Source organism: Zonotrichia albicollis, chromosome 9, assembly GCF_047830755.1.
Source record: "Zonotrichia albicollis isolate bZonAlb1 chromosome 9, bZonAlb1.hap1, whole genome shotgun sequence".
In the NCBI taxonomy this organism is placed as follows: Eukaryota; Metazoa; Chordata; class Aves; order Passeriformes; family Passerellidae; genus Zonotrichia; species Zonotrichia albicollis.
The window spans coordinates 35,480,303-35,489,995 of record NC_133827.1 but is presented as its reverse complement, the minus strand read 5'-3'; positions in this window follow the sequence as shown (position 1 = coordinate 35,489,995).

The window sequence follows — 9,693 nt, the reverse complement described above, 5'->3', positions numbered from 1 at the left end:
CCCCTGCATTGGGACAGAACACCCCTAAGCTGAGCCCAAGCTCCTTGCCTGCCCGTGCACTGGTGGTTGAAGCAGACATTTGATTTTTCTATTCGGTGTTTGCTGTAACTATTCCTAGCAGCTAATAGCTGCCACCCTCGGGGCGGTGATGTCAGCACGCCCGCACCCACGGAGCGCTCCCAGCCAGAGCCAGAGCTCAGCACTCCGAGCTGGCTCCCCAGGCAGGGCCAGGGCTGGCTCCCCACAGCCCAGCTCCGACACACCACACTGCAGCAAGCTCATCTCACTTAAACAAATCTCTTCCTCTCGTAAGTAATCTGCAGACAAGATTTGAAAATGGCTTTTTTTGAGACTGCTGCATAATTTGTGCAGTACTAATAATAAAAGCACAGCCTTGCTGGCCATCCTCCTGTCAGTGTTACATGCAAAAGCTTTGTGCACTTTTGGAATTAACACCAGTTCACTATACACATCACAAAGAAAGCTACAGGACAGGCAATGAATGGCAGCCCAGCTTTGTTAGTGCTCTCAGCAGAGAGGCCTCAGTGATCATGGACACTGAACCTTTCCACTCACCGGTGTTTGCTTCCAGTGTATTTAATGATTCATCACCCTAGAAACTTCCATTTGGTTGGTACATGAGACATTTTTAATTTCCCTTCAAAAGATGAAGCTCCATTCCCTTGCTTATCATGGAGCTCTACTTTACACCTCTCACATTGAAGTTAATTTTTCTGAAAATAGCTACACCCAACTATAGAACTCCAGAGAAGTTAACACTCCTTGTAAGATGGTACCAATATTTCCTTCAGATTGTTAAAAACCTCTCACCTTCCAGGACTGCATTATGTGTTCTATCCCATTATATTCCAACGTTTTATCACATTCATCCTTCCACAGATAAGGGCACTCAGGTTCGTTCCCACCTCTGCTACTTCCAGTTCACAAAGCCCCAGGTGACAGGCGAGGTTACTATTGAACCCAGAGATCTGGTTTGTACAGTATGACACTTATTTATATGACATCACCAGCAAGCTGGTAAAAAATGTTATCCTAATCCTTTCTGAACATCAACTCAGTCTTCCTCAACATTGGCAATGCCTCCCAATGTGTCTAGCCCAGGAATTTCACCTCACCACACTGGTGAATATGTTAAATAGACCAGGGAAACACCACTAGCAACATTTCTCCAGCCTTGCCACTTTCTTTGGAATAGAACTTTAGCCAGCTCACAGTTCTTGTGTTCACCAGCTCCACTTCCAAATTCAAACCCAAGCATTCCTGGCCACTCCCAAGATTGCTCAGGAGAGCTCTCTGCTCTTCCTTGGATTTGCCTGGCTCTGGGATTCCCCCTGGCACCTCACCAGGGCTCAGGCACAGGAGGTGCCCCTGCCACCCCAGCTGCCTCCAGGAGCGAGTATTTACCTTGTCACCCAGATTGTAAATACTGCCCACACTTCCTGGTGACATTATCAGCTCGACTGGATCTCCTCTCTGTAAAGGGCCTCTTAATATGAGGAGGAAGTTTCTTCTTACTGCTTTATTTAGGGATGGTGGATGCTGATGCAAGATCTGGTGATGAATGTCAGCCAATGTCAGCTTTCTTGTACCATGAACCATATTATTGTCATTGTTCCCTTGCTTCATTTGCTCTAAAAATAGCTTCCTATTACTATTATGTTACACCAGGTCAGGATTTTTTATGGACAAGCACACAGGAAAAAAGCCGGTGCTTACATTTTAAATTCCTGGTTGTAGCACTAAGTAAAACATAGAGTGAATATCAGGATCAAATCATAGCATCTGTCTGTTAGGGTTTGTTGGTATAGAGCTGTCACCCACTCGGCTCCTTGTCTGGTATTAAACAAGACAAGTGCAACAGAGAAACATGAGAAGTGTTAATAGTGCTGCAAGTCAGCTGCAAAGAACTTCCAAAGCTAGGCCCTGGATGCAAAATTTTCAGCAATTAAATTGAAAACTGTATTTTTAAAACTAAATTTTAAAAATTGGCTTTTTTAGTTAAAAAAGCTATTTGTTTTAATGAAAAGCCAAATTTTCCATACCTTCCTTTCCAAGTGAAAATACTGCTTTCTTATTAAATCAGATGTGGCACAAAAGCTATTGCTCTTGGTTTGGCTATGAACATTGCTCTGTTTTTCAGGGATGTTACTGAACTAAACAACACAAGTTATGATTTTGCCAGGGGCTTTTATGAAAGTTAACCCTGATTAGAGAAATAACCTCCCTGTCTAGGTAGGAACATAGAGGAGGGTCTCTGACTCGGTTAGAAGTGCCATGCACAGACCTAAGATCAGCTCTGTCCTTCAGACAAGTGATTCAGCCTCCCCACACGAGGTCTGTGTGTCATATAAAGAGCAGAAAGAGAAGCCTGAGGGAAAAAAGGAAGCTTCCCAAGGAAAGAACATTGTCAGTTTGGGTACAAAGTTGCCTTTGCAGCGTCCCTGCTGGGACTGTGTTAAACACCAGCCCAGGGGCTCAGGGCAGGCATTTCACCGAAGTTTCCCCAAAATCACTGAGGGGTGTCCAGCTCCTCCAGAGGTGCTTCAGAGCAGAAGCCAGACTTGTGGACTCTGAATTTCTGAAATATCATCCTCTGTATTTAATCTTTCAGTAGTCCAGGAAAAACTGCCTTCCCCGTTTAGGCACCTGTGTCAGGCGTGCAAGGTCGGGCAATAGGAATCACCTTTCACATCTCCTTCCCCGAGCCCCTGCACCCATCTCTGTCACCATCACCAATCTGGCTGAAGCTGAAGCAGCAGATTTTATCAGAGCAGTAACTGGTTCAACCACACTCTTCCTGCCCTGACACTTCTGGGTGTTTGCATGCCTAAACAGCAGCTCAGCCTTTGATCCCCTCTCGCGAGCACGCGCTCTCAAATGTGAATATTTTTAGTTCTGTGTCTGTGACCATCTCCTCCAAGATGAAAGAGCATGGGATGACAATGCCTACGTAGGTTTGTGGATTCCTTCATCCTGATTCGTGGAAATCCTTTTACAGGAATAGCACACTGCATTTTTATAGACACACAGTGACTGTTAGTCTCCTGGATTTCACCTGAATATCAATTTATTTACTTGTAATTTGTCACACTTTGATAAAATCACTTCCCATTTCTGACAAGACAGCACACTGATTAATAAAAACTCCAGTCCACTACTTGTCCTTCCTACTGTGACTTGTGGGCATAGAACACATTGATACATTTTTCTGTAACAAGTGACACAGAAGAGTGGATTTTTTGAACAGAAACAATATAACAAAATTCTTATGGAAAGAGTCAGTACATTATGCATGTGATTGACCTTCATTATAAAACACATTGAGATCTGTGTATGAAAAGTACTAAATAAAAACTAATTATTATCTTTTAGGTTGGAAAAAATCTCTAAAATAATTGAGTCCAACTTCTCACTGCCAAGTCCACCACTAACCCATGTCCCCAGGTGCCACATCTCCACATCCTTTAAACACATCCGGGGCTGGTGGGTGACTCATCCACTGCCCTGGGCACCTGTGCCAGGATGTGACAATCCTTCCCATGAAGAAACTCTTCCAAATATCCAGTTTACACCTCCCCTGGTGCACTTTGAGGCCATTTCCTCTTTTATTATCACTTATTATTTGGGATAAGAGACCAACACCCACCTCGCTACACCCTCCTTTATGTCACTGAGTACTTTAGTGCTGCTCTGTGACAAATCCAAGTTTTGCTTTAAACCTACCTCATCGTCTGTGTTACCATATTTCTTCAAAGATACTTGCTATTTAAGAGTCTAAATGCCTGAAAATAGAATTACTATTTGCTCTCACACCAGTTTTCCTCTGTACTCCAAACTGAATAAAAACAAAGCAGATACAAATGGACAGTTTTACTGTCAAGCTGATTAGATTTTATAAAGCCATTCAGAAATTTATTTTGAGTATACCCTGTACTTCTGTAAGACCAAAAATATTGCCCTCAATTTAGCTTTTTCTTGACAACCCCCCTGCTCCTTTTGGATGGCTTTTAGTCTTTTTTTAAATTTCTTTAACAGGCAAACCGAATCCTGCCTCTTGACAGCATACCAACATACCTAAAACAAGAAAGTGCATGTGCTGAATGCTTCTTTTGCTACAAGGCTCGGATCAAGTCTCTGATGAGAAAAACACATTCTTTTTTGAAAGCTGAAACACGTCAGCAAATGCTGCTGCAATATATCTGCTTTACTATAAAGAAAAGCCTCTTTAAGATAGGGCTGTGAATTCACATTCCCAATCCAAACTATGCGTCACACTGTGAATTTCCTGGTCTGATAGCACCACTAAAATGCCTCCCAGAGACTAAATTCAGCCTTGATTCAGGTTTGTGTGGCCAGCAGAGAATTGAGGAAACCCCACAGCAGGGTCTAATGGCTCTAACAGCTTCTGTGCTAACTCCCAGATTCCCTCCACACAGAACACAGCCAGGGAAAGGAGCATTCCTCAAAACAAATGTTTCAGGGGAAGATGAAAGAATCCCTATCCAAAGTAGGCAATTCAGAAGTAGCCCAGCTTCTAAATGACATTTCCTTTTAGCCTCCATTGAACATTCATGATTACAACTCTACATTTCTAACTTGTTTTATGATGTTCTTTCTACATTACATCACACTACCCGGTGTATAAAAACAATGGAATGAAAGCCTCTAATTTTAGCTGTCATAAGTTAAAGAATAAATGGCAGCAGAAGCTTTCACATATAATTGCAGGATTTTAGGTGACTACAGAAAAATTTCTCTTTTCTGTACGTGCACAAATGCTCAACCCTTCAAGCAAAATTTCAGTACAAAGTTGTGCATGCTCAGGAGTTAATGGTGAAGGTGCCACTGTGCTCAGAAATAGAGCCAACTTTCCCATGTCACATCCAGCTTATTAATAACCCATCATTTCTGTCGCAATGGCACATGTCTCTCCACTCCCTGCTATTGTTATGCAACTGGAAGAGCTTTCAGAATCTCTCCTGGCTGAGCTTGAACAGGTAAACTGCAAAATGCAGCTTGAATTGAGCTTCATGCTGAAATGCTACTGCAATTCACCCGAGGAATGCTGAGTGACATAGAGTATGCAATTATGCAAGAGGAGTGTTTGCAACAAGCCATCTTGGAAGTACTTCCATTTGTGAGAGGATTTTTTCATATTCTGAATCTGAATACATTAAAAAGCCTGTAATCACTTAATAGAGTCAAATCTGCAATTCTTAATTCTGAATATCTTCTATAACGAAATGAGCTCCTCAATTCTTGTGATTAACTTGCAAACAAAGCCAAATACAAGAAGCTGGCTCAGAAAAATCAATGCAGGAAATCACTGCCAGATTTCTCATAAATATTTCTGCCTTAGAAACCACTGGAATTTACACTCTCTTTATCACACATTGTATAGGACTATATGCAATTACAGCACTTCCTACACAAAATAATACAGAGCTGGGTAAGATCTTGCATAAATGGATACAAAAATTCTATGCAACCTCGTGGCAAATTGCCAAAGTGGCCCTTGTGCTTAGAAAACAGTGCATTGATCTCATCTGGTCTCTGTGTTTACACGTGTATGCCGATATTGCCACAAAGCTGCTTTGTTCAGATGTGCATTTTCATGACCTTGAAGCTCAGGATAATGTATTTCTCATTCTATTCAGCATCATCACACAAGGGTATCTACAATCATTATAAAAAATCTCCAGTCGGAGAAGTGGGAGAAAAAAAAGGGACTTGGACTGCTCAGTTTCTAAATTAAGCTACATCTGAAGTTAAAAATAGACCTTCCAACTGAAGATGCTGTGCTGCCTGAATTTAAATAGCCTGCTTCTTTCCCTGACAGATAACATTTATTGTGTTCTCTGCTGCTGCTGCAAAAAAAAGCCTTCTATAAGGAGGCTCCCTTTATTTTTATGTCCAATTTCACTTCACATACCATGACAGAATTAAAGAAAGTCAGTGTTCTACCTGGGAATTGTATCCATTTTGCCACGGATGCATTTCTCCAATTTTGCTAAAACAGACCTAAAACAATGCATGTTATATATGTGTGACCTTTCCTAGCTCTTCCTGCAGAATTTTCTGGGAAGGTCTGTAGTAAGAATATTGTCTGAAATGCAATCAGATTTCTACCATGCATCCTTAAACTGCTTGTACCATCTTTTGTTTTCATTTACTTACATATACACACATACTCATATATATAGGAGTATAAAAATATATAAATTATACATATTTATAGATGTTTCATTGCTGTTTCTGGATAAAAAGAGGTATGAAATGCGATTGCACACAGTACATGTGAAATGGTTTACTCATCACTTTCCCCCAAAGCACTGAATGAAAAGGAGGAGAAGCTGAATCCTTTTTCTCTCCAGGCCTAACACAGAGCCAGCATAAGGATTTCTGTATTATCCATATTCCTACTGCAGTCAGAGGCTGAGAGGTCACAATTAAGCTACACAGGGCCTGCTAGTGCTACTCACATAGAACTCCAATATTGGTTTGTAGCACATGAAGATTGGAAAGGTAAAAATTCTTTCAAGCCACTCTGATCCTTCAGTTTGAGTTAGTTCTTTTTGTCAGAATTTCTGGTGCTGCATAGTTTTAAATTCCAGTCCCTGTATTCATGCTCACTCCTGGGAAACTGTTAATTTTCCTCAAGATTCATTCTAAATTTACTGTGCCTTAATTCCATCGTTTCATGAGATTAAAATCAATCAGATTCACTTTTACCTTTCAGGCAAGAAAATAAGAAAGGTGCACTTCTAATCTTCAAAGTGAAACTTGAATCTTGCTCTATTGAGACAATTCTGCTTTCTGCCTCTTTGTTAAATTGCAGATTTTATATGAGCATTCCCAAAGGAATAACACAGAGAGACTCAGGAATAAGTAAATGAAAGATGAGATGGATATAAATACCCATCTAACACCTGAGCAAGACTTTCACATTAGTCACTTTGTGGACTAAAAGCCTGAAAGATCCCCAAAAGCTTTATAAGCATCAATAATATTTGCAATGATGTAAACCAGAGGCAGTGATGTAAATTCTGCAGCCCCTAACTGAATAAAACACCCATGGAAGTCAATAGGAATTGCAGTCAATTAAGCTGTAAATATTTCAGGTCCTGAGCTTTTTACATAATGTTACTCCATGGAATCTCTGAGTACTTTCATCTGTGCAGGGCAGTGATGCTCAGAACCTGTGTGGAGCAGACAGGGCTGGGGCAGGCACACCAGGGCAGGAGTGGGGTCACCAGTTCATTTATCCAGCTGAGAATATGAGGCTGCTTTCACCTGAAGGCATCAAGCAGCAAGGGCAGTTGTATAGATGGGGGCTGAATTTGGGTCAAGTTTTAGATGAAATGGTAAATAAAATTAAATCCTCATGGAATTTGATGTGTGTGCCCAGAGCCCATGGGAGGAATGCAATTTCTCTGACCAAGTGAGCCCAAGCTGTATTCAGAGCTGTTAATTACTTGCCAGTAAATGGGTAGGTGTGTGGTGAGTCCTGCCATGGACAGAACAGTTCATAATGTCCTTTGCTGTCACACCCTAGCTCTGCTTTATCCCAGCTGGGAGAAATGAGAGCTACATGTGCTGCTTTGAGGAGTGGCAGGGAAGGAGGGTTTGTGTGCAGCCCTGGCACTGAGGGTGGTTTAGGATCTCTGCTGCTGCTGGAGACAGGGCTGTGGCTGCCAGAAGCCATTCACATTGCTCTGTGTCAGGAGCTTCACAAAAGCACACAATAATGCATGCAATGAGTCTCCAGAATCACATTTGGGAGGCCTGCAGAATGTTTCTCTTTCCCAATGTGAATTACTGAGTCATCCTCTTCATGTGAGACAGACTGAATTCTCCTCCCAAAGAGCTCCTTTGAATTTCTATTACCACCAGATAACAGATGTTGCTCTCCAGGAAAGTTTTTTTCATACAAGCTCTTATAATCATGGGGATTATTTCAACTTGACCTTGTAACTACAACAGAAAACCAGGATGAACTGGGGGTCTCAGAGGGCTGTGTGCTGCAGCACTTTGCATGTCTAAGTAACTAGGCCTTGAACAACATGGCTACTCAAAACACTACAAAAAGAATAAGTGGAACACCCATAGTTTTATAAGGTAAATGCTGGTAATCCCAGTTCACACAGGGGAGGAAACAAGCCCTGAAGTGTTTAATGGACTTGCCTGCAATCACACAGCAGCTACAGAACAATTCAGCAATAAGTGATGTAATGTTCAAAAGCATCTCTCTGAAACTTAGAGCCTGTGGATGTGCAATGAAACTCAAGTTAAATGCTTTGAAAATAGGACTAAAATGATAAATTGGAAGCTTTTAGTAAAGTGCTCTAAAATGCCCATCTTCTATCAACCACTTCTGTTTTAAACCACAAGACATTTTCTATTCTCAGTACTTGCTCAAAGTGAACCTTAGCACACACTTTAAAAGACACATTGAAATGCTGTAACACTTTCCAAATTTCAGCCTTTCCTAACCATGCATATTGCTGGGCAAGCAGCAGTAACTTTCCTTCTGCATGCCTTTGTTGTGTTCCTGAATTGCAGTTTTGGATGATGAAGCACATTTTCACCACTCTTTTTCAAAAATGCCACTAACTGACAGTTTAAAACAAGACATTTACATTGCAACTATTCTGTGCCTTCTGGGGCCACTTCAACTAACTTCATGCAATTAAATTATTCTCTAATGCTCTGAAAACACACAGACCATGATTTCATACCAGTTTTGGAGTTACATCACCAGATCCCAGAAGCAACAGAGCTGTGCTTACTCGTAGCAGTGGACAGTCAGGCCCAGGTAATGAAATAAGAACCTGGACTCCAAACAGTGATAATAAAATGCAAAACCATAAGGCTTTGGTTTGATAAAAATGAATTAGTAAATTTTTCATCTGATGTTCTCATTAACCACTACAGTAACAACTTAAAACTCACAGTATTCCTGTGACATATAGATCCAGAGAGATACTGCTCATTAAAAAAACCTACAAACCAACCAACAAACAATGTAATCTATTCCAGATCATGGAGAGATGATGTCTACCAGATAAAATAATCCATCAGGTCAGAAGAACTGACCTCCAACAGCAAGGGCCACAGTTCACGCTGAGCTGTCGAGAGCAGAGATAGCACCAATCCTGTTATCAACAGTGATTTGCTTTGTCATACACTGTGTTTAGCAACTATTGTTCCTCAATGACTATTCACCTTCTGTTTCTCAAGGGATGAGTTTGGTCTACTCAATGTTTTTAGACATTCTTGAACTTATCCACTCTGTCTCAGTCTCTCCTGAAGAGATTTCTCCTTCTGGCTTCTCTTTTGCCATCCTGACACATCCCTTCTTTCATGAGCATCTCCTTGGTTTGCACGCTGTGCCATTCTTTCCCATCCTGGTCTGAAGCCTGACTTTTTGTCAGTGGATCAGTTTCTGCTGTTAATTATTCCTCTCCTCAAGGCCACAGATATCTTGCCTGATTTACTGGCAGTTATTCTCTGCACAATACAGCTATGGAGCATTTTCAAGTTGGAAAGAGAGGTGGTGAAGCAGATAGACAGGGAAAAGGTGGACAGAAAAATAAAGACTGAGGCTTGTTACCCACCATCTTCTCCAGGAAGGTTTACCTCTGAATCTCTCATTTGAAAACCTACTTTCCT